General features: G+C 41.3%; 1 protein-coding gene across 22 annotated transcripts in view; it reads right to left on the bottom strand.

The window, feature by feature from the left end:
• CSGALNACT1 (chondroitin sulfate N-acetylgalactosaminyltransferase 1) overlaps positions 1-26,435 on the bottom strand; it is a 330,736-nt gene that overhangs the window by 133,258 nt on the left and 171,043 nt on the right. For 3 of the 22 annotated variants that reach the window (XM_070598633.1, XM_070598632.1, XM_070598645.1), the window contains exon 3: positions 10,830-10,944. The exons of 16 other annotated variants lie outside the window; for them this stretch is intronic. The gene's annotated coding sequence lies outside the window, so the exon portion shown is untranslated. Of the gene's footprint in view, positions 1-10,829; positions 10,945-22,714; positions 23,098-26,435 lie in introns of those variants that run through there. 3 more of the 22 variants (XM_070598647.1, XM_070598646.1, XM_070598648.1) reach the window with 2 other exon arrangements.

The following is a 26,435-nucleotide window of genomic DNA, read 5'->3' on the forward strand; positions in this document are numbered from 1 at the left end:
GCTAGATTAAAGCAGATTGCCCTGCGTAATGTGGGCGGGCCTCAGCCCGTCAGTTAAAGGCCTGAATAGAACAAAAAGACCAACCTCCCCCACGTGAGAGACAATTCTCCAACAGGCTGCCTTCAGACTTCACCTGCAACTTCAGCTTTTCCTGCCTAACAGGCTTAAACTGAAACACTGGCTCTTCCTGCCAAATGGCCTTTGAATTGAACATTGGCTCTCTCTGGGTCTCCAGCCTTCTGGCCCCCTGTTGATTGGACTTGCTAGCCTCCATAATCACGTGAGCCAATTCCTTATAATAAATCTTTTTATATACGTGTATATATATATATAAAAAATTATTTTTATATAATCAATTATATTATTAATATATTAATATATATTACATTAATAGATAAAAATATATTATATATAATAAAATAAAATAATTTGAATCCAAAATATGTTTTTTTAAAAATCCTACAAATCAAAAAGAAAAAGATAAGCCAACAGTGAAGAAGAATTCCAAATGGCCAATTGACATGTAAAGGTGAGTTCAACTTCCTTAGTCACTAGCAAAATGTAACTAAAACTACATTAAGATGTCATTTGATACCTACCCGAATAACAAAATTTTTTTTAAACCTGACAATAAGATGCATAAGTTGGTATAACCCCTTATAAAACTGTTGGCAGTATCTAGTAAAGTTGAAGATATACATGCTCTGTGACTAGTAATTCCATTCTTCAATATAGACTTAGCTGAAATATCAGTACACACTTATCAGGATATGTTTCTAGCATCATTATTTACAACAGTGTAAAACTGGAAACAACTCAAATGTCCATGACTAGTAGACTGGCTAAATAAATTATCATATATTCGTATGGTGGGATATTTTGCAATGAAAATGAAAACCATAGTTACTGTCACCATGGTAATGAATCTCACAAAAATGAAGTTAAGCAAAAGAAGCCAGACACAAGGAAATGACTCCATTTAAATGACTCTATATTATAATTCCACTTAATTAAGTTCATAAAAGTCATTAGGAATCCATACTTAGGACGCAAACCTATAAAGAAATCTAAGGAAGCAATAACCTTACAATCTGGATAACGTTTACTTTCGAGTGTGAAAAGACACTGTGAATGGGAAGAGACACAGTAGCGCTTCTGTGGGACTGGCAGTGTCCTGTTTCTTCATCTGGACAGTGGTTACCCAGGTGTTTGCTTTAAACAATTCTTTCAGTTGTACATTGATGTTTTTACGTACTTCGCTTTACTAGGTTTTATTTCAGAATTTAAATAGTTAAGGAAAACAAATACAACATTACAAAAAGTAGATACTCTGGCTCCTTACCCCACACTGACAAAGTAACTACTGTTAACAGTTTGGTGTGTATCCTTCCAGATGTGCCTGCATGCTTTTTTTATAACTCAAAAAAAAAAACGAGAAGAAATCCAAAAGGGAATCATGCAATACCAAAGTCACTGCGGAAGCATTACAGAAGTGTTACAGAGAGATGTCAGTGTAGCTCTTTCTCATCTGAATGAACTAAAATTTCACTGACTCCTAGAACCCACAAGCAATTTTAGCAAGTTTGCAGGATACAAGGTTAAACACAAAAGTCAATCATTTTTCCTATATATATACAGTCACGGGCCACATAAAGATGTTTCAGTCAATGAGGGACTGTATATACAATGGTAGTCCCATAAGGTTAGTACCACATAGCCTAGGTATGTACTAGGCTATACCATCTAGGTTTGTGTAAGTGCAGTCTACGATGTTTGCACAATGACAAAATCATCTAACAAAATCATCATGAATTTCTCAGAACATATTCCCATTGTTAAGTGACGCATAACTGTAAAAGCAATGAACAAGTGGAATTTGAAATTAAAAACACAATTATCATTTACATTAGCACCCAAAAACATGAAATAGGTATAAATCTAACAAAATATGTAACAGAAAACTACAAAACTCTGATGAATGAAATAAAAAAAGAACTAAATAAATGGAGAGATATTCCATGTTCATAGATAGGAAGACTCAACATTGTCAAGATGTCAATTCTTCCCAACTTGATTTATAAATTTAATACGATCCCAATCAAAAGCCCATCAAGTTATTTTGTGGATATCAACAAACTGATTCTAAAGTTTATAGAGAGATGCAAAGGACCCCGAATAGCTAACACAACACTGAAGGAGAAGAACAGACTTGGAAGACTGACCCTACTTCACTGCAAGACTTACAATAAACTGACAGTAATCAAGACAGCGTGGTATCGGCAAAAGGATAAAGAAATAGATCAATGAAGCAGAACAGAAAGCCCAGAAATAGACTAACATAAGTACAGTCGACTGATCTTTCACAGAGGAGCAAAGGCAATACAACGGAGCAAAGACAGTCTTTCCACAAATGGTGCTGGAACAACCAGATATCAACATGCAAAAAATGAATCTAGATACACCTTTCACAAAAATTAACTCAAAATAGATCACAGATCTGAACGAAATTGCAAAATTATAAAACTCCTAGGAGATAACAGAGGAGAAAACCTAGATGGCCTTGGATTTGGTGATGACTTTTTAGATACAAGACCAAAAGCACAATCCATAAAAGAAATAACTGATGAGTGGGACCTCATTAAAATTAAAAACTTCTGCTATGCTAAAGACAATGTCAAGAGAATGTGAAGACAAGCCACAGACTGAGAAAAAAATATTCGCAAAGACACATCTGATAAAGGACTGTTACCTAAAATATACAAAGAACTCTTAAAACTCAACAGAAAACAAAAAAACCCAATTAAAAAATGGACCAAAGACCTAAACAGACACCTCACCAAAGAAGATATATTGAAGGCAAATAAGCATATGAAACGATACTCTACATCATACGTCATCAGGGAAATGCAAAATAAAACAACAATGAGATACCATTACACATCTATTAGAACAGCCAGAATCCCAAACACTGACAACACCAGATGCTGGTGAGGATATGCAATAACAATATTTCTCATTCATTGTTAATAGGAATGCAAAATGGTACAGCCATTTTGAAAGACAGTTTGGCAGTTTCTTACAAAACTAAACATACTCTTAGCATATAATCCAACAACCACACTCCTTGGTATTTAGTCAAAGGAGTTGGAAACTTACGTCTACACAAAAACCTGCACATGCATATTTATAGAAGCTTTATTCATAATTGGAAAACAATGAAGATGTCCTTCAGCAGTGAATAGATAAACTGCAGTAATCCAGACAATGGAATATTATTCAGCACTAAAAAAGAAAAAGGCTATCAAGTCATGAAAAGTCACAGAGAAACCTTAAATACATATTACTAAGTGAAAGAAGCCAATGTGAAAAGGTAACACACTGTAGTATGATTCCAACAATATGACATCCCAGTAAAGACAAGGCTATGGAGACAGTTAAAACATCAGTGGTTACTCGGGTGGAGGTGGGGGATGGACACCGAGGGATGACCGGTGGAGCACAGGTGACTGTTATGGTAGTATGAATACTCTGTGTGATATTATAAAGACGGATACCCTTTATTATACATTTGTCCAAACCCACTGAATGTACAACACCAAGGGTGGACTCTAACGTAAACTACAGACTTTGGGTGATTATGATGGGTCAGCATAGGTTCATCAACTGTATACCACATGTACCTCTCTGGTGGGGGATGTTGAAAATGGGGAAGGCTATGCATGTGTGGGAACAGAGGGCACATGGGAAATCTCCGAATCGTTAGAAGAACTTTTTAAAATGTAGTTATTCTCAGAGAGCTGAAAAAATACTACATCCATAAAATAAGTACATGATTATATAGAAAAAACAAGCACAGAACAAGAAAGGAACACACACACACACACACATAAAATTTTTAATCAATAAAAGTTTGGAAGATAAAGCAGAGAAAACCTTCCAGAATATAGAAAAATAAGAAAATATAGGCATCTAAAAGAAAATTTCCAGTTTGTCCAATTGTCCATCATCTAATAGGAGTCCTAGAAAAAGTCAACAGAGAAAGTGGGAGAAAATTAGTACGGGAAAAATGGCAAATGAACAAAATTTTTAAAATTTCACACACCTGAATACCACATAGGGGAAATGTCAGAACCCCAAAGTGAAAGGGAATATCCTAAAAGTTTCCAAAGCGAAAGCACAGATCGCCTGCAAAGGAACGAGAAATAGATCGATATCAGACTTATCAGCAACATTGGATACCAAAACGGAGCAACGTCTCAAAGCTCTGAGGGAAAATCAATTTATCAACTAATCAAATCAATTCTGATAATTAGAAAGTCAGTGCACACGACACAAAGAGGTGGGGAGAAGGGGACAGAGGAGCTGGAGGGCAGGATGGAGGTGCTAAGATCCTCACCCTGTAAGTCAGGGACCAAGGGATTCCATCCAAAGGTAACGAAGCAAGGTATAAATATAACTATATTGCTTAAATTACTTAAATAGAGAAACTAAAAATTGTGACACAACTATGTTGGGTAAAAGGGGGAGGAGATGGAAATTATGGCAGGAAACCAGCCCTAGACACTGGCCAAAAGTGACAAATGAGGAAATAACAGTATAAGCACAGAACTTAGAGATATGATAAGAACTACCAGAAAAAGCAGTTTCAGGAGTTAAAAGAGGTCCCTTTTGGTGGGAAGGAAAGGGGATGGGGAGGCGGGGAGGAAAGGAAACCATTGTTTTCTTATTCTAAGCCTGTTTGCACTACTTGACTTTTTAACCATGGGCATGAGTTACTTTGATAAAAAATTTAAAAGAAGCTTTATTATAAAACATATTTAGAAGGAAAAATAGGTGGGATGGGGCTTGGTTATTGATTTGCTGTTGCAGGGAAAGTTGTGAGTGACTGACGCATGGATGATGGAGCCAACCAACCAAAACGACACTCAGAGAGAAGACCAGGCCGTGGGGCAAAGTGAAGGGTCTGGCTGAGAACCTGTCAAGTTTGAGGTGCCTGTGGCACCCTCAGGAAGAAAAGGATTAACTGGATTGGACATGCAGATCAAAATCCTACGGAAGAGGTTTGGGCTGGAGATGACTGTCTGATAGTCACTTGTCTGCAGGTTGGTTAAAGCCAAGACTGCAAGTGAGACTGTCGGGAGGGGTATGTGGTGGGATCAGGGCAGTGGACTAGGCTGAAATCCTAGAGAACATCAATGTCACGCAGAAGGAGGATCCTGCAAAAGAGACCCAGGAACGTCTGGTGCTACGGAAGCCAAACGGGCGGAGTTTGAAGAAGGAAAGTGACAATACAGGGTCCACCTTAAAGGGCCCTAAATCCCAAACTTGGCAAGATTTCTACGCTGCCCATGAGTTCTCTCTGACTTATGTATTTGCAGTCTATCCAATGGACCGAAGCACAACTCCCACATAGCGAATAAGGAACTAAAACAAGACCTTGACATCGGCTCAATTGGAAACATCTGTGAGCAGTCAAACACACTTCTGCAGTTAAGATGCTGTATGGTGATCCAAACTATACACTTTTAGACCCCACTCGGCATGTACAGATGGTTAGGATCCAGGGAAATTAAGAAGATCCTTCTCTACTCACATTTGCTCACAAAATGAAATTTATTGTCGCCCAGAGGCTCTGCCTAAAAATATGGTAGGTCTGTTTTGCGAGAAATGTTCAACCTAGTGTAATCTCCTGAAAATCCAACATTGTGGAAACACACTGACTCCACACACCCCTCCCCTGGGTAACTTAGCGGTGGGGGAGAGTCGCAGAAAGTGAGGAAGTAAAATGCTCATCTTCATTATGCCTCTGGAACCCCATCTCAGACACAGCCATCTGGAATGTGTATTCTGTGGTGTATTTTTCCCTCAAAGATAAGAACAATAACATTGAGAGTTGTGATGATAAGCATGAGCAACATCCAGTCTTAGCAAACTACATGAAAAGGAACATTTTATTAGTAAATGAAATCCTGATGTAACATGTGTTCCGTTTCTTTTAGAAAGGGAAAACAGGCCGATGACAGTCAGTGTTCACGACATCCATTCAGAGGCAGGGCTCAGCGCCACTGCAGCACAGCAGAGGAGCTGCTCTCCAGTCCATGGAACGAGCTGGCACGACTAGGACGCTGCATTCTTAGGACTGCTCTGCATGCAGGCTCCTCTCTGCCACGAGCAGGCACACGCTAACAGATGCTCTTTTTCTTCCTGGGTAATTTCTTTAGGGCCAACATTCAGAGCAACAATAGTCATATTAATGCACCATTTATCTTGAAGCAATTCTAACCTCAAAAAGATTTAGCAGTTTTCAGGTCAATGCAGAGATTAAAGTAAAACACGATGATGTTTCTAGATGGAAACTACAATTGAACCAGGTGCAGACATTTAAAGTAAGTCAGGGGCCGGCCTGGTGACGCAGCGGTTAAGTGCGCACATTCCACTTCTGCGGCCTGGGGATTCGCTGGTTCCGATCCCGGGTGCGGACATGGCACCGCTTGGCAAGCCATGCTGTGATAGGCGTCCCACATATAAAGTAGAGGAAGATGGGCATGGATGTTAGCTCACAGCCAGTCTTCCTCAGCAAAAAAAGGAGGATTGGCGGCAGATGTTAGCTCAGGGCTAGTCTTCCTCAAAAAAAAAAAAAAAAATTAAAGTAAGTCAGATACAAAGTTAGTGACACCTGTGGGCAGGTGTGCTGTACACAAACCTTCCACCAGCACAGATGAGAAGGATCATCTGCCAGCAAAGAAACTCTTAAACCTTGACTTGGACATCCCAGAAAAGAAAAGCAAAAGCAAATCCTGGAAAAGCATTCTACTATGGTCTACTCAGGTGGAAGGGAACGGGCAAAACTGTTGAGGTGCCTGAAATATCCCTTATAGCACACATCCAATCTTCTGCAAATCTTGCGGCTCTACCTTTAAATTATATCAAGAAGCCATCAAGCTGTCACTAAGTCGCTCACGCCTCCTAATCCCCACTCCCTGGTCTCTCACCACAGAACTGCAGGAGCCTCCTCCCCACCGCCCCTCTTCCATCCTCGTCTCTCTTCAGTCTATTCCACAGCAGCCAGACCGCACCTCCGAAACTGCAATCAGACTGGGTGATTTCCCTGCTCAGAACTCTCCAATGTCTTCCCGCATACTTAGACGAAATCCCAGAGTCCTCCCCGCGGCCCCAGGCCCCCAGGAGATCTGGTGCCTCGCCTCGCCTCCCAGCTCATGGCCCACCACTCTCCCCTTGCCTGCCTGCTTCAGCCACACTGGCCTCCTTGCTGTTCTGGGGACACGCCACGCATCTGCACTTTCTGTTCTTTCTAGAACATTCCTCCCCAATATCCACAGAGCTTACTCCCTCGTTTCATTCAGGCCTTGCTCAGTGAGACGTCTCTTGACCCTCCTATCTGAAACAGCATTCCCTGTCATCTCTAGGTCTTCCCACGCTTTATTTTCCTTCCTGCCACTTCTCAAAACCTGTCACTTCACCACATAGCTCTGTTTATGGCCAAAGTCCTTCTCTGGAACACAAACCCCAGGAGGGAAGGACTTCATTTATCTACCACCATATCCCTAGCATGCAGACCAGTATCTCACACGTAACAGGTTCTCAATAAATGTAGTGAACAAAGGAATGAATAAAGAAAGGTGAAAATTTAGTCCCAACTCTAATAATAAATGCCTTTCTGATCTTAGGCAAATCACTGGTCTCATCTCTGGGACAAAGAAATCAGACTGCATGGTTGCTAACATCTCCTTTGACCCTAAAACTCTAATATTTGCTTAATCAGTTTATCACCACCACAATACACTGGGAAGCTACTGTATAGTTAGTATACATCCTGATTAGTATATATCATTAGTAAGAATCACATATGGCTATAAATGATATTAATAGCTCAGGTGTTCATTAAAACTACCTCAACATACTTTAAATTTCCTTTTTTATGGATTCATGTTCTTTAACATATCCAATTTGCTTCAATTGTCACTAGTATGTATTGTATCATTTTTTATATATATATATACACACTCAACTGCACAGCCACTCCTGTGAGGCAGGAATCCATTTCTCAGGCTGGCTACTTGACTCTTTGTCCTTCCCAACACTATCTCAGAAATTTGGGATGTTTTAAATCAGGGATCCAAAGGTCCATATAGCTGAGCAAATTACACCATTAGGGTTGCCAGGTGGTTCCTGAACACTCTCGAAAAGAACGTTTTAACACAGAACAAGAAATATGTATGATCCGAAAGTTAGTTAACATCAGTCAAAATCATACCATATACTTTACATCATGTGGCTTTTATCTAGATTACTTTTTAAACTTGTAACACTTGTCTTTTGCTTTCAAAAGTGAAAACTATTTTTAGAAAATACACTACTCAATTTCTGACTCAATACTCAAATTATTAGTGTCAAGGGTCATCCAAGACAGGAAACATTCTTTCCACACTGACATTTAATTTAGAGGTTGAAATGGACTAATGAACAAGTTTTAAACCCAATTATCTTTTTTAAAAAACTGTTTTATTAAAGGATGAGGCCACTACACACGTCACCAACATTCTTATAAAGATATTTTGAAACTCTTTTTTCCATGAAATAAATGTATAAAAGAACTTTCTCATTATTAGCCAAACTGAAACATTCTGAACATGATTTGAAATTTTCCAAAGGAAACCAGTTCCCAAATATTTGAGATTTCCTGAACTACATACGTGGGTAAACAGTTCTATTTCAACGCAACTGTGCCTTTCACATCAAAAAAACTTAATTTTTATTCCTCAAGGAACTTCGAAATGAAGAAAAATATTTCAATGCCTTATTTTAACAACAAAGATTGTATGAGAAAGGAAAAGTCACAAACTAATCTCTCTCATGAACACAGATACAAAATCCCCACTCAAAATTTTAGCAAGCAATCTAGTAACATATAAAATATCAAGTTGACTTAATCCCAGGTAATAAGTTGGTTTAACATGCTGAAATCAGGACTTAATCTCTCACATTAACAGTGTAAAACAGAAAATCATATTATCGTCTCAATAAATGCAAAAAAATATATTTAACAAAATTCAATATTCATGATTTAAAACCCAGAGAAAAGCAGGAATAGAAGGCCACTTTTTCCTGTTTTATTAAATTATCTACTCCCTCTCTCCCCAAAAGTGCTATACCAAACATTATACTTAAAGGTTAAACGCAGAAAATTTCCCTTTGAAATTAAAAGCAAGACAAAGAGGCCGGCCATCAGCACTTCTAGTCAACAGTAAACCAGGGCCTCGCCACTGTGGTAGGAACAGGTAAGTAAACGGTGTAAGGATTGGAAAGGAAGACGCAAAATGGTCATGATTCACAAATGATTATGTTTGTAGAACATCCAACGGTATTTACAGATAAGCTGTTAGGAGAGTTTAGCAACGTAGAAAAATCAATTAGTGATGCAGAAAAAACAACTAAATTCCTATACAACAGCAAACAGAAAATTAAATCCTAAAAAAGATAACATTTGCAACAGTATAAAAATATGAAGCGGCTAGCAATAAACCTAACAAAAGATATGTAAGACCTCTGAGAAAAAACTATTTAAAACTTCATTAAGGGGCCAGCCCAATTGCGCAGTAGTTGGAGTCACGTGCTCTGCTTCATCAGCCTGGGGCTTACAGGTTTGGATCCCAGGCACGGACCTACACACCGCTCAAGGCCATGCTGTGGCGATATCCTACGTACAAAACAGAGGAAGACTGGCACAGATGTTAGCTCAGGGACAATCTTCCTCAAGCAAAAAGAGGAAGATTGGCACAGATGTTAGTTCACCAAAAAATGTTCCTCACCAAAAAAAAAACTTCATTAAGACATTTTAAAAGACTTAAAGACTCAATATTGTAAAAGTATCATGTTTTTCCAAATATATTCCTAGATTCAATGCAACTCTGACTGAAATCCAAAAACTTTATTTGGGGGGTGTGGAACTTAAGTAAATTGATTCTGAAATTTTACAAGGAAATGTAAAGGGCCAAGACAAGACTCACAAAGAACAAGAATGCCCTCTTCAATGTCAAAACTTATTAAAAAGACACAGTAATAAAACCAGGATGGTATCGGCATAGAATAGACCAACAGAACCGCCTGGAATGCTCAGAAACAGACCCCCACTTATAAGGATATGTGATATATCACAGAGGTGTAAAGGAGAGTCTTTTCAATAAATGGAACTGGGACAATTGTATTTCCATAGAGAAGCAATTAATTTGGATCTTTACCTGACACCACACATAAAAACTTATTTCAGATAAACTTCAGACCTAAACATGAAAGGCTAAACTCAAAAGCTTTTAGAATTTAATATAGAAAACATCTTCCTGACTTTGGGGTAGGGAAGGATGTCTTAAGACACAAAAAGCACAAATCATCAAGGAAATGATTTGTACATCTGACTACATAAAAATTTAAATTTTCTGTCTACCAAAAAACACCATAAGGAGAATTAAAAGATTAACAAGCAACGGAGTGGGAGAAGAGATTAGCTATATGTATAACTCTCAGAAGACTAGGATCCAGAATGTATAAGGAATTCTGCAAATAATTCAAAATGGGTAGAGAATACAACAGAAAAATGACCTGCTTCACAAAAGAGGAAATCCACATGGCTATACGCAAATGAAAAAGTGATCAACCTCACTGAAAACGAGAAAAGCAGAATAAAACCACAAAGAGATACGAACACACACCCTTGTTTAGCAAAACAAAAAAAAAATGTGACAATACTAAGTGTTAGCAAGGACATATGGCCATTTTGGAACACAGCAGAGGGGAGGAGAGGCATATCTCACAAGCCAGCAATTCTCCTTCTAGGCTGATAGAGAAACTCCTGCTGTCACGCACTGGGATGCGGGCGTAAGAATCTTCACAGCTGCCTCGTCTGTATTCCCCACACTGCTAACAACCCTAAGAGGTGGAGAGGCACAATGTCATGCTTTCATTCAGTGTAACACTATATGGCAGTGAAACTTAACAGATCACAGCTACAGACAACAAAATATATACATTCTACCAACGTAATTTAGAACAAAGAACCAAGACACAAAAGAACATGTACAGTCTGGCTCATTACATACAATTCAAAAACAAGCAAAACCAAATAATATTATTTAAAGAGTGGTGAGATCATTTTTTAAAGCAACATAATTATTATCATAAAAATGAGAAGAGTAGTCACCTGTGGGAGGAGGAAGGGACAATGGAAGGCTTCAGGAAGGCTGGCAATGTCCTGGGTTACACAGGTGTTTACTTTCTAATTATTCACTAACTTAACATTTATGGTCTATGGACTTCTTTGTACACCTGCTATATTTTGTAATGAAAATAAATATGTAAATTCCAGAGCTCGATTTGGGGGTATATTAGATAAATGTTTTGTCATCATAAATAAGCACAGTAAGATGGGAGAATGATAAGAAACAGACTAAAAATAAGAGTGGAGGTGACAAATAGAAATGGCAAGCAATAGGATATATTGGAGTATATGAGAAAGACCTTTGGTATACACCTAATTCGGCCTGACTTTGTTTTTTCCAAAAAGGGCCTGACTGTGGCCATTGAGCACACATTGCATATCTGCTTTAAAACATTTCCTATCATCAGAACAAATGGCCTTAAGATAAAGGTGCAACTTCCCCCCACACTGGCATTTCCTTACAGATAAGCATCTTTCCTTAGGCTAGGAACTGATTGCTGCACTCACCTGTGACCACCCAGCTCACCTGTGACCACCCAGCTCGAGACAGCAGACCTGCCACCCTGCTGTGTCCACCGAGACAGCAACCTCCCTGCTGTTTCCATCAATGGCTGTGCCGACAGAGCAGTCTCGCAACTATTGTAAAAGGGACATTTCAATCCTATGTGAAACATCCTGTTTGGGGGTATATAACTACTCTGTGCACCCCACTTCTTCAGTGCCCTTTCTTCCTTCAGGAAGAAAGGCCCGGGACATGGTCCTCAGATTTTAGCTCAGAATAAACTCTCCCAAATTTTCATTTATAGATTGGTTATGGATTATTTTCGTCAACAGAGGCTACTCCCTATATATTACTCCCTCCTCTCAGCCCCACTGGGTCTTCACTTGGCAGCCTCCTCCTACCACAGGGCCTGCGAAATTTCAAGTCCAGTGCTGCTTTAATCTGCTGCTGAAGTTTACTTAGTCCATCGTGCTGTGGCCCAGTGACCAGGATATGTGTCAAGCCTCGTCTTCCTTCACAACGGCAAAGAGAGAAGCGGGGGAGGGGAGGGAGCACAAAGGAGAAGGACTTAACGAGCCCATGACTTGTTGCTAGAAACGATCACAGGGCCAAGGGCAAAAAAAAGGGCTTCACGTTAGGTTAGGATTCCCTTGGGAACAGAACAAAAGGAAAAAACAACAGCAACAAAAATGGATGCCAGTTCCAGCCTCAAAGATTCAGATTTAATTTGTCTAAGGTAAGTTTTTAAAGTCCCTACGGACATTTCCAGTGTGAAGCCTGGCTGAGACCACAGAACTGAGTGACAGGCCCTGACTCCCTCTCCAAATTGATTTCCCCCCACAGACAAAAAGAAAAAGCTGTGAAGCTAATTCTGCTTGCAGCGAGCCAATAGGGTGAGGAAGCCCACTGGAAGCGACAGATGGCTGCACGGAGAAGAGAAGCCAGCAGAGACCAAGGAGGCAAGGAGGTTCCTGGACCACAGCAGGAACCAGGCGGGTTGGGGAGAGGTAGGGATCCCAGCATGAGACCCCCTAAGTTCCACATTTCTCACTGTTGATCCCACAGTCTCTTCGACCTTCCCTCATCCTCTGCCCAAGGCCTCTGCCTCCTCCCCGCTCTTGCTGAGCTCCGGCAGGGCATGCACTAGGCCTCACTGGGCAAACGAGGGCTGCAGGGGAGCAGAGCTACTGTGGCGTCTCTGAGCACTGTCGTCCGCCACAACCCCCAGTCTTCCCACAGCCAAGTGAGAAGCTGGACCCTGTGAGCCGTACCAAATGGAGCTCAGGCTTTAAGATGTTCCATTCAATCTTCAACTCTGAAAGGCCATGCATGGTCATCTAAAGAATGTTTTCTAATTAGATGGACTTGTTCATTGCATATCAATTCTTTACGCTCACACCAAAAAATTATTTTGAAGTTCCCTTTTACACAGAACAGTAACGACTTAGAAACAAAAGAAAAAGATCATTTTCAGCATACCGAAGGAACTAGCAAGTTATAGATGACCTGGAGTCACCTTTCACTGCTCCCACCCTCCACCCTCAACGGCCGTCATCCAAGAGCCCGGTGACCACCATCTCCTCCAATCCACCCAGCCCTGCTCTTCCCGCCGCCCTGCCCTGCTTCAGAGCCCTGCGGGGGCTCCATCACGACTCACCACGGTGGCCTCCTCAGTGCTCTCCCCACCTCCACTGGCTTCTTCATCCCTCTGCGGGGTCACCGGCCCACATCTCCTAACCATAAGTCTGCTCAGACCCCGCTAAGCCTCAGGTATCTTCACTAACTCCCATGGCTCACAGACTGTGGAGCCCTCCTGCAGAACCCCCAGAGGCCTGCAGCCCACCCTGTCAGCCTCTTCCCTGCCACACTGCTCCCCACACTCAGACCCCCACCAGCCACCCGCCCTCCCGCAGGACTCCACCCCAGCTCCACCCGGAGGCCCCTTCCGAAGCTGGAAGGCGTGTCTCCGCTGCTCCACTCACCACACACCTGCTCCTTCAGATCATACTCCTTCCACTGGGAGCTCCCCTACCCTGATTTGATCCTCTGTGTTCTGTGTACACACAAGACTTTGCTTAAACCTCGGTTGAAGCACTTCTTTCACTTAACATGTCTACAGCCAATCTCTTAATTTTCCTCCCCAAACCTGCTCCTCCCTTGGGCTTCCCCGGCTCAGTACGTGGACCTGGCTGACCTGACTGAAAAGCTAGGAATCATCGGTGACGCCTTCCTTTCTCTCCCCCGATCTGCAATCCATCAGCAGAGCTGTCAGCACTGCCTCCAGAATCTGGCCCAACCGACGACCTCTCTCCAGCCCCCCACCGCAGCCAGCTCCTGGGATCACAGCCTCCCGGCGGGTCCCCTGCTCCAGCTCTGCACCACTAGAACCCCTTCTCCACGCAGGAGGCAGAAAGACCTTTTAAAAAGTGGATCATACGTTCCCTGTGTTAAAGGGCTCCACTGACATTCCACTGATTTTAAAAGAAATATTCCTTACCTTTGCCAAACACTGAATTACCATGCTGCTTCACGTTAGGTTAGGATTCCCTTGGGAACAGAACAAAAGGAAAAAACAACAGCAACAAAAATGGATGCCAGTTCCAGCCTCAAAGATTCAGATTTAATTTGTCTAAGGTAAGTTTTTAAAGTCCCTACGGACATTTCCAGTGTGAAGCCTGGCTGAGACCACAGAACTGAGTGACAGGCCCTGACTCCCTCTCCAAATTGATTTCCCCCCACAGACCTCTCACTCACTATGCTTCATTTTTTGGTTGCTCAAAGAGGTCAAGCTCATTCTTGCCTCAGGGCCTTTGCAAAAGCTGTTCCCATTCCTTGTATGTTTCTGAACCCCATCTAGCCCACCCATAAGGCTCGCACCCTCGTATCTGATCCAAATTCATCTTAAATATCACCTCCTCGGAGAGGTCTTCCTGGATTAGTCAATCAAAAGAAGCCACTGGTCACTCTGTAGCATGTCTTATCCTAATTCTCTGCACAGCACTCATGACTCTCTAAGAGTGCTCTTGTCCACTCATTGCCCACTCTCCCCACTGGCACACAAACTCCATGGAAGTGAAATCCTTCTCTGTGTTGTCCATCACAGTCTCCCCAGCTCCTAGAACTGTGCCCAGCACACAGCAGGCATTCAGCAAATATGTGTTGACTAAATGAGTGACAAGCGAGTGAACATATCCAGGTCACCTCCATCTATCACACCACGCTGTGCTTTGCACAGAGAAGAAACTCCATGCGTCCATTCCATTCCAGGAACTGCAAATAACCATTACGTTACAAATATGGCCAAACTTTAAAGGCTATAGTCATCCTTACTGAAAAATATCCTTTTCCTATCCTATATAGAGAGAACAGAATTAAGTATTACTTTAAACACTAACATCTAACTTTCAGACAAGTTCTAAAATTGATAAACATCATATCAAAAAATTACCAGTCTATCTGACCCCTAGAGTGAGTAAGTTTAAAATAAAGTATCCGTCCATTTCCTCTAGCATAGACTGTTACCTCTCTCGGCAACACAGCATGACTGTCCACTTGCCAGGCCACAAGTACCACCTGCATCAACATAAGGTACATTTTTTAAATTAAATCTTTTAATCTACATTTATGACATTCACATATAATCAGGTTGTTACAGACATTTTCCAAACTCAAGGTCCTCCAATAATCAGTTTTAGTGAAAATAAACAGTTCAAAGAATCAATGAGAGAGATATTTGAATATTATTTTCTCTAGCTCCACTTTTTGGGTATTAAAAGTACAAGCACCTCTATTCCTACATTAAAGAAATTCAAGGATGACCTAGTCTTTAAATGTCCATTTCTAGTTATATTGAGAAAATCATCATCACTAGAAAATAGCTTCTACTTTTTAGTGGGCTGAATGGTGGTCTCCAAAAAGATACATCCACATCGTAATCCCTAGACCCGTGAATATTATCTTACAAGTCAAAAGAGTGACTCTTACCTTATATGGCAAAAGAGGTCACTAAGTTAACGACCCTGAGAGGAGGAGCTTATCCTGGATTATGCGGGTGGGCCGGAAAGGCAATCCCATGCATCCTTATAGGAGAGGCAGAGGAAGCTCTGACGCAGAAGAGGAGGCGGCCACGTGGTCATAAGCAGAGATGGAGGGATGTGGCCAAAGGCCAGCAAATGCCTGGAATTTCCAGAAGCTACAAGAGGCAAGGGTTGAATTCTCTCCTAGGGCCTTCAGAGGGAACACAGCCCTGCCAACACCTTGATTTTAGATTTCTGGCCTCCAGAACTGTGAGAGAATAAATTTCTCTCGTTTCAAGCTCCCTAGTTTGTGGTTATTTGTTACAACAGCCACAGGAAACTAATACACACTTAATCGATCATTAATATGTGCTAGATATTATGAAAAGCATGGTACAAGAAATTTGACAGCTATCAAAAGACAAGTTTTTGTTTCAAAGTAAATAAATTTCTTTAATATTTACATTTTAAATAAGTATAATTTAAATATATTCAGTTTCCATTTTGCAGGACAGATCTAGAACAGGTGCTGCATCCTCATGGTTTGAAGCCACTCACTTAATATCTCTGCAAGGTAGTTTCCCATCTGAAAATATGATTAAAATTCTTTTTTTTTTTTTTAGGAAGATTGGCCCTAAGCTAACTACTGCCAATCTTGCTCTCTTTGCTGAGGAAGACTGGCCCTGAGCTAACATCCATGCCCATCTTCCTCTACTTTATACATGGGATGCCTACCACAGCAAGGCTTTTGCCAAGCGGTGCCATGTCCGCTTGTACATTGGGATCCAAACCAGTGAACCCTGGGCCACCGAGAAGCAGAACGTGCGAACTTAACCACTGAGCTACCGGGCCAGCCCCTGATTAAAATTCTTGATTCCCTCAGGGTTATAGGGATAATGTATAAAAGGATGATAATGGGCTACCCCTCAAAGATTCATAGAGTCTTAGAGCTAAAATAGTCCTTGAAGATTATTTAGTGCCAACCCTAATTCCAGGGATGGGAACACAAAGGCTCATGAGGGTGAGGCCCTTGCCATGAGAGCCAGGAAGACTTTAGGTATCTCAATTCTGGCTTAGAGCCCTTTGCACAGAAAAGTGCTGCCTATAGAAGGATGAGTACAATATTCTCAATTTACCCATACTCTGCTTTCTTCTTCTAGTAATGGGTGAGTTTTCTCTGATTCAATGCAAACACTTGGTCACCTTTAGGGCTAATGGCAAAATATGGGGTTGAGGTACAGACTGTTTCAACTGAGAAGCCTCAAGCCTAGGTTTGATGGGGGAAAAAATGACAAAACAAAAACCCAGAATGAACTGTGATGATAATGAGTGGGTTCTTGCTCAGAACCAATTTCCACCAGCACAAAGGAAGCCTTAGGCAACTGTAAACATCAATTCTTCCAGCATCAATTAGCCAAGAAAGAAAGTGAAAGGATGTGCCTGGAACTCATCCCAGGTAAAATCGAACAATCTAAAAGATTATGTCTTAATGAATGTGGGTCAATATTGCCATCTTCCCATTAAAGAGACAGTCTGATAGACAAAGACAAAATGTGTGATAAAATTCACCATCTAATCATAAAAACTCTTAACAGCTGGGAATAGGAGGCAACTTTCTTAAACTGGTGAAGAATATTTAGAAAAACTCTCCAACAGGCATCACACTTATTGGTGAAATGTTAAACATTTTACCTTTGGGATCAGGAATAAGAAAGGGATGCCCACCACCACCACTTCCCTTCAACACTGTACTCAAGATCCGAGCCTATGCACTAAGGCAAGAAAAAGAAATAAAAATTATAAGGAATGGAAAGAAAATAAAATTGCCATTATTTACTGATGTGTGATTATATATGTAGGAAATCCAAAAGAAAGCACATATGAAATATTAGCATTAATAAGAAAGTTTAACAAGGTTGCTAGATACAAAATTCAATATGAAAAATCAATTGTATTTCAATATACCAGCACAGTTAGAAAATGAAATATTAAAAAAAGATACCATTGACTATATCATCAAGAATGTAAAGTACCTAGGAATAGATTTAACAAAAGATGTGCCAAACCTATACTAGGAAAATAATACAACTTTACTGAGTTTTCTAAAAGTAATTCAGGTGTGTGAACAGGTTTTAGTTGCAACAAATGAAAGAAAATAAATTGGACATAATTATCACCATATCTTCCCATTCAAACAATGGCTTTTGAAATCTAGAGGTGTCCTGATGTACTATATAAGAATTCTGATCAGACAGGTGCAATGTACATTCTGACGGTGGACCAGCATTCTTATCATTTTCCCATGTCTTAACAAAACATTGAAGAAACATTTGAATTTCTCCACAAAGCACTACATTAACAGTGAAAAACAAAAAGACTTTAAGTCTTTTAATTTTATAATGAGTACACAGAAAAGTCTGTTGGAATACAATATCTAAAGTGGCATTTTATGGATATATATAAAACTTCAACACATCTGAGGTTCTATTCAGCCAATACACTTAGAATGAAGTGATCCAAACCAATGGATATATATTGGGGTCAATTCATCCTTGCATTGAAATGATTTGAAATGTCTGCCTTATTTTTCAGTCATTCCACTGGTAAAGCTACCTTTAAGTGTAGGTGAAATGGACAGCTTCCCTTAATGTGATATTTATATTTTGAGCAGTTAATGCTCAAAAGTCACCATTAGCCTAACATCAAAAATCCAAGCATCAACAGTTAATTCCTTTGAGCTAAGACACTATGTCTCCTGGAATCCATTTTTAAAAGGAAAATACTTCTTGGAGGAGGTAACAGAAATGAGCCACTATCCAATTTTAACACCACACTTAATTTGCCTGACTCATAAGCAAGATCCCGGGGAATGAATTTGATAATGTAGAGGAAAAGGCAAGTACTTTTAGGGAGACAGATCTGGAGTACACAGTGCTAGCATCAGCCAGATGCGGTGGCACAGTGAGGCATCCTGGCAAGGTCAGAGTTAATGACATTACAGAGCTAAAGGAAAAGTGAAAAGATGCTAGAGACAAGCATAATGCACTCGACAGTTTAGCCGAAGACATGGTCCTGCTGTCAAGACATGTTTGAGAGACTACTGATTATGGCATTTCATCGTATCCTGACTTTCACTGTGGATGGCCTATTCTCTGTGGCACCCTAGTGAAATATGGTAAACTCATGAAAGCAGGGGATATGTTTCATTCTCTCACAGACCCCAGAGAACAGTGCAGCACTTTGAACCCAATAGGTACTCAATAATACCACTTGGTGAATTAAAAATTCACTTAAAAACAAGTAACTGATTTCTGAGGATATAAAAATTATACTTCAAAATTAGAGGTAGCATTTTTTTTATGTGAAAAGTTGGCTGTTGCCAATACCAAGTATCAACAAAGATGTGGAGTTTACACACATTGCTGGTGGGAGTCTAAAGTGACACACCAATTTGGAAAACCGTTTATTAACGTGTTCTAAAGATAAACATGGGCCTACTCTATGAGCGAGTAATTCAAGAACAGACACGTCCACCAGAAAACACGTACAAGGATCTCAAAGAAGCTTTATTCATAGCGGCCAAGAATTAGAAAATACAAATTGACCATCAATCGTAAAATGGACAAATAAACTGTAGTATATCCATCTAATGGAATACTACACAGCGATAAAAAGGAACAAACCATTGCTCTGTGCAGCAACATAGGCCAATCTCAAGCACAGTGAAAGCAGCCAGACACAAAGGAGTACTTACCTTATGACACCATTTAAATTAAATCCAAAAGAGGCAAATCTAATCCACAATCCTAGATTAGATTAGAGATCAGGACAGCAGTTACCTTTGGGGGAGGGAGTATTAAGTGTGAAAGAGAGGTGGATAGGGAGGCTTTTCTGGCAGTAGACGTGTTCTGAATCTTGATGTGTGTGGTGATTACTTGGGTATGTTCATATGTCAAACTTCACTGAGCTGTGCACTTAAGATTTGTGTACTGTACATAAATTATACCTCATTAAAAAGGTAAAAAAGAAAAAAAGTTGGCTGTTTTCCAATGCTTAATATTTGTTTTAATTACTTTAATTATGGGAAGCCAGTTTTCTTTCAACATATTTATGCCGTTGGCTATAATTTGAATGTCTCAACACTTGAAAGGACCCTTTAGCCAATCAAATAAGGAAAGCACCCCCTCCCCTGCACAGATCTATAAGCCGCCCCACCTGTCTCAATGGTTTGCTCCTCATTAACAGCTGAAGGAGCCCTAATCAAAGCCCAGACGTAAGTGGGAAGCAAGAGGTACTGAGGACAGGCACAGAAAGCAGGAGCACCTCCAGCTTCCTAACTGAAGGGTCTCAACGGGGATTAAGGCAGAGGCTCACGCTATCCCTCAGGGTTCTACAGTTTAAGAAGACACATACAGAGAGAACGCTGGTTCTCGAAGCTCTACATTCGATACACATAAGACGCTCATCAGCTAAACCCTCTGACTTACATGAGCCAGTCCCTACCTAAGACCTGTTATTCAGGGAGCCATAGAAATCTACAGTGGGAGGCACCTGAGAACTATCCCTGACTAAGTGTGGTGGCCATATGGTGGAAGGACAAAAGGCAATGGACAGCAGTCCGAAACCAGAACAGGGAAAGGCACTGTCAGCTGCCACTCTTCCTCCATTGGCTAACGTGGCTAATATGGCATTTGCACTAAAAAGGCGCTAAACATATTTTAAGTTAATGTTTAAAACAGCAAGGAGTCTTTTTTTAAGTAATTCCAGATGAAAATTGCCAATATTTTTTAAAATTCTATTGAAAAGCCACAGAGAAAGGCATTAACTTCAGCTTTCTCAGCCAAAGCCCATGGAAAACGGCCTCAGCTATGTCAGCCACTGACTTTGATTCAGAGAGCACTAAGCAAACCTACTGTCCGTCAGCAAAATGGGAATAGCAACCTTTGCCCTTTTTGCCACCAGACAATGACTACCTGAAAAGCTGATGTCTGATACATCTGAATTTCTCCGAAGAAGATACTGTAAGTTTTCTCTGGGGCCTAGATAGGTAAGTTAGATTCATTTCAAAATATTTAGATTAAAACTGCCTGCTTTATTTTCACCAACAAACAATTCATTATGTTATTTCTTCCCTTTAGCCAACTTACCACATGAACGGGATCACATTCATCATCTACCACATCATAATTTCAGATTTTAAATGGCTAGAGAAAACCAGCCACCATCAAGCGTTTTCCTGATATTGAAACAGTGAAATCTGCCAGTCAACTGGAAAAACATCTGCAACAGCAACAAAAACGTAAATCTTTCCCCTTAAAAAATGATCATGTTTTCTCACGTTTTTTAATTTTAGAGCCCCATCTCCCCAGCCTCATAGCATTGCAGAGCACTTCCCCAGAAAATCTGAATGTTATCTGTTATAAAATTTTATCTCCTTTGACGAAAGGGATGAAAACTTTAAAATTCGTGCCATTAATGTTCTCCCTTTCTTGTCATTCTTCATGGAGACGACGCAGTGAAAGAACAGTAGTATTTTAGGCTCAACACTAATTCTAAGAGAAAAATCACAGTAATTTTCAGAATAGGTTAACACAGGAAGTTAAGAAAGCAACGAGATTCAAGAGCCCCTTCTGGGAAGCTAGCCTCCCTGATGTGAAGGTCCAGCACCACACGGACAGAGTCCTCTTTGGCCAGCGAAAGACTCCCTCTCTGTGCTCATGGTACTCACAGAGAAAAAGCTGTCATTCAGCAAACATAATAAATTAATCCAGTAGTTCAAACTAATTCTATTTACCCAACTCCAAATAAATAATTTTACCCTTTGGGTGGAGAATGTTGCAAGACATATTTCCTATCAAAAAAGAAGGAAACTGGATAGCAAATGCCAAAAATGGCACTATTAAATATTTAGACAACTTAATGTTTTATTATTCAGGGTCACTTATGACAATTCACACTGAAGATTTTCATGGCCATCCATAAAAGACAAAAGATATTATTTTTCATTCTGTCTCAGTTAATATAAAAAACCTGAAATGAGATATAGTTGAATAATTCTCAAAAAAACTGCCACGGTCCTTAAAATCATATTTAGAAAGCAAGCAGACAATACAAGGGATGCAGGGTAACACGGTGCTTGTTCCGACCCGTGGAAGTGGCAGTAAACGGGAAACACACAGAGGCTAAAGGATGAAATGAACAAAAAGTGAGTGTGCACCCCAGCAGCAGATACACTCCCACAGCGGCAGTACTCTGAGGTTTCGCTTTGACTTCAAGACATGCAAAAGATGAAGTCAGCTGGGTTCACGCTCTGCTCACCTAGCCATACCCAGCAAATGAGCCCTCACCCATTCCTTCATCCAAATATCGACTGTCTGAGCAAGCAGGATGTCGAACAAGCACGACTACACAAGTGATCAAAACAACACAACTCCCTCTGCCCTTGGAAAACTCCATCCAAGGTGGCCTTCCCGTGTTCCGGACAAAAACTTGGGCAGGTGCCAGGTCCTTTCTGTTCACTCCTAGGTAACTGAGAGTCCCTTCAAGTCATAAAACAATCCTAATTTGGAGGTTAGACTTCCCAGTCCCTTTTAATAATCAATACCCCACATCTGATTCAGGGCGAGGCTGGTTTCAGACCCACAGTCTTGGGCAGGGAGTGGCTCAGGCTTTCCTCTTTACAGCTGCTGATCCCCTCAGGTGTTGGGACATAAGCAAGGAGGAGGAAAAGGGAACACGAAAGTTCTGACTAAGCTGGCTCCATCACAAGCCGGCACCCCGTTCTCTTCCTTGCACAGCTGCTTCAGTGGGTTCCTGGGAGATCTCATTGCTGGAAACCTCTTTCCTCCAGGTGCCTCGACCTGGGGGAATGTATCTCAGCGCCCTTAACCTCCACAACCCCTTGGAATCTGGCATCTGTTTCCAGCCTGTTTCTCCATGGGGCCTCTGCGTGGCCCAACTTACCAGACAGAACCCGAGAAGACACGCTGCCCTCGTGCGGCTCCCCACTGGTGCACAGGCAACAACCAGTTAGCCTCTCTTGGTTCAACTAACGCTGCTGGGCAGGCAGATGGCAACATCAAAGCCCAAGGCCACAGACAGCCCATCTCTGGCCACCTGAGGTTCAGGAGCCACACTGTACAGTGCCCTCCAGCCATCCAGCCACACAATTGTTGCTCCGGGGAGCCCCGCCCCATCCCACGAGGTGTGGGGTAAGAAGGCCGGCTGTGTCCAAAATCCTCTCTCCTCCCCACAGTCTAACCAGTTTAGAGTGGTGGGGCTGGTTTTCAAAACTGCCTTGTCTGCCAACTTACATGTCTATTGAATTTGGATCCCTAGTGGAGAATGCAATTTTAAAATTCCATTACAGCTCTCCTCTGTAATCAGAGTGGCCAGAGGCTCAACAGATTGAGTAATAAACACAGTGGTTTTATTTTTCCCTTTAACTGCTACCACCAACTGCACACCGTGTGCTCCCTTTCCCCCTTTTCCCTCTTCTCTGTGCCCCATTTGCAGTGGGGCAGGACAGCAAGTCCCGCAGCTCAGAAGACATCCAGTAAGAGAACACACGAGTAGTCTTCGTTTCTTGTGTACCCCAAGAATTATATGAGCAATCTTTGTGCCCCCCGCCTCCCCCGCCGCTCAGAAGCATGGTGACCTGCAAGGCCCCTGAGCCTCTCTGATCTACGTTGGGAAGGAGAAGGAGCAGCCTTTATTCACAAAGACTACACAGCCCTCCTCTCTTTCTCTATCTCCCGTCTAGTCTTACCCGTCACTAGTAAAAATCTGACAAAGTAGTGCCCCTTCTTGCACCTAGAAATAAAGTCAAGATTGTATTGGGCCTTGGAGAACTTGTGATTTGTTCTCAACAGGATCCTAGCTCTGCTGGTGAGGCTGGGGGAGAGGCAGAAAGGATCTCAATTAGCACTTCCCACCACTCCATCTCACCTATTAGGTATCAGGTTACCATGCCAGGCAAAGAAAATCGAAGGCAAATAAGACACACTCCCAATGGCTTTGAAATCACAAGGAATGAATTTGGGTACAGCGTCTGCCACTTTCCAGCTGTCTGCCTTGAGCAAGAAACTGGAGCTGACGTTGGAGTTAAGACTTTGTGCCTGTGACTAGAAAATGAGATAGGTGGCTGAGAGGACTCCCAGCTCCTGGAGCACTCGCAGCCAATGACTGAACGAAACCACTGGCATCATGGGAGTCCAGCCCGCTGCCACAGCTAATTCGAAAGTAAAATAAAGAGCTGGCTGGCACGCAAAATAAGTGGATCCTATAGGCATGGCTGCACTGAATGGAGCAGTGGAAAAGATTGTGCATGGCCGTATCCTGCTTTCACTTAGCCGACGGGCTGGTACAGGTTCCTGATCAGCCACAGCACTCCTGGATCAGGTGCAGGTGCGTGCATGGGCCACCGTGAGGCAGAAGACAGCATGCAGGCTGCAGATGCTGATCTTGGATTCTAGTCCCCTACCTAGTCACTCCGCCACTGGCCTTTAAAATAACATTTCATCATAATTTCTAATGTTATCTTTCTCAAAATCCCAGCCCTATTATGTAAGCCAGGCCAGCACACAGCCAGCCGAGAGGACTTGTGGATAACCCACTGCAGTGGGCATTTGTCGGGCTCTGGGACTCTGTGTCTGTGTACACCCTTCCTTAGTGTAGGACTCAACTGCCTATGATCCTGTGGCCCCAAGGAAGAAGACATTTATTGTCCCGCCTCTCTTGCGTTTAGGGTGAACCATCACCTCTGGACTTTAAGTGAAAAAAAATAACTTTTATTTAAGTCACTGTATTTGGTGGTAGCTTAGCCTGTGCTCCAATACACGAGCAATATGAAGAGATTCTGTTCCACAGAACTGCAGTGCACTTCCAGCATCTCTGCATTATCTATGAACTTACATTCGTGTGTGAGAGAGATACTGACTCAAAACTGTTACACTCCTCCCTATAGCCCTGCACAGCCAAGTGTCTCCACTCTCTCATCTCTCAGGTCCTCAGGCTGACTTCTGCCTCACACTCCACTCAGCTCTTCTTTCTAAGCTCAGCCCTGGTTTCCTTTCCAAAGCCTTGATTGCCAAATGCCTCAGGAGTCAGGGAAGCAGAAACACATCAGCCTGAAACTCCACCCCAATCATCATAATTGACTGCATGTAGACGAAGAGCTTTATCCTACTGCCTGCAAGATAAAAATTAAACCTTCTCTGGAGGAAGATAACAGAGTCCAGAGACCCTAGAAATCTTCACGCACAGTGTCAGGCACTTAACGAAAAATTACAAAGCATGACAAGAAACAAGAACAAATGACCAAAAGCTAAGGGAACAAATAACATATAGACTGTAGGTGTAATAACTAGGTGATCTAGCTATTACGAATATCAAAAAGAAATTTTAAGGGGCCAGCCCGGTGGCATAGCAGTTAAGTTTGCACACTCTGCTTTAGTGGCCTGTGGCTCACCAGTTCGGATCCCAGGTGCAGACCTATGCACCACTCATCAAGCCATGCTGTGGCAGGTGTCCCACATGTAAAGTAGAGGAAGATGGGCATAGATGTTAGCTCAGGGCCAATCCTCCTCAGCAAAAAGAGGAGGATTGGCAGCAGATCTTAGCTCAAGACTAATCTTCCTCGGGAAAAAAAAAAAAGAAATTTCAATATAACTATAATTAATATGTTCAAGAAAATAAATTAAAGATGGAGAATTTTATCAGATACCTGAAATCTATGTACAAGAATCAAATGTAAATATAGTAATTAAAATTAAAAATCCAATCGATGGGTTTAACAGCAGTTTAGACACAGCACAAGAGGAGTTTTTGAAATTGAAAGAGATGTCACTAGAAATATCCAGATAGAAGCACAGAGAGAAAGAAAAGAACAGAAAATACAGAAAAGAGCTTAAGTGGCATATGAGACATCTATAAAAGAACTAACACATATAGTTGGAATCCCAAGGGGAGAAAAGAGGAGAAAGAAGCTGCAGAAATAGTCACCAAGAGTTTTCCAAAACTGATTAAAGGTATCAAGCCACAGATCCAAGAAGCTCCAGGAATCACAATTAGGCGAAATATCTTTATATATATATATATTTCCATATATTTATACACCCTAAAGCCCATCACAGCAAAACTGCTGAAAAACAACTATGAGAAGGCCTAAGAAGCAGCCAGGCTCTGGAGGAGGGAGCAGTAACGGCAGATGGAAACAGTATATTTACGCCTGACTCTCAGTTTCATGCTCAATTATGGAATTTTGATAGCCTCTCTTACCCTCTTTGCTATTAAGTGAAACTAAAGATAAAAGGTCAGATAATGCCATCTTAAAGTCCCAAAGTTAAAAGTTTTTATTAATTTGGGGCAGAATTCTGCAAGGTATCAATTGTGACATATAAATTCTTTTCTCTTTTTTTGGTTTTAAAACCTGTCATTCTATGAAGAGTAAAGATTTTTATTGAAGTCTGATGTTTCTCTAACTTCTAAAATGAATATAAAAATGCATCAGCTAATGAGTATCAGTAATTTCACTTTCCAGGAACCCAAGGCCCATAAAGTAGAGAATTAAAATGAGTTATTATTCTGGTGTAGTGAGACTGATCTCTTAACACATAGAAACCTGCTATTGTAGATATTTAAGAGAGGTGAGCTCATCATAATTTCAAAGGATTCATAAATTTAT

Source organism: Equus przewalskii, chromosome 28 (assembly GCF_037783145.1).
Source record: "Equus przewalskii isolate Varuska chromosome 28, EquPr2, whole genome shotgun sequence".
In the NCBI taxonomy this organism is placed as follows: domain Eukaryota; kingdom Metazoa; phylum Chordata; class Mammalia; order Perissodactyla; family Equidae; genus Equus; species Equus przewalskii.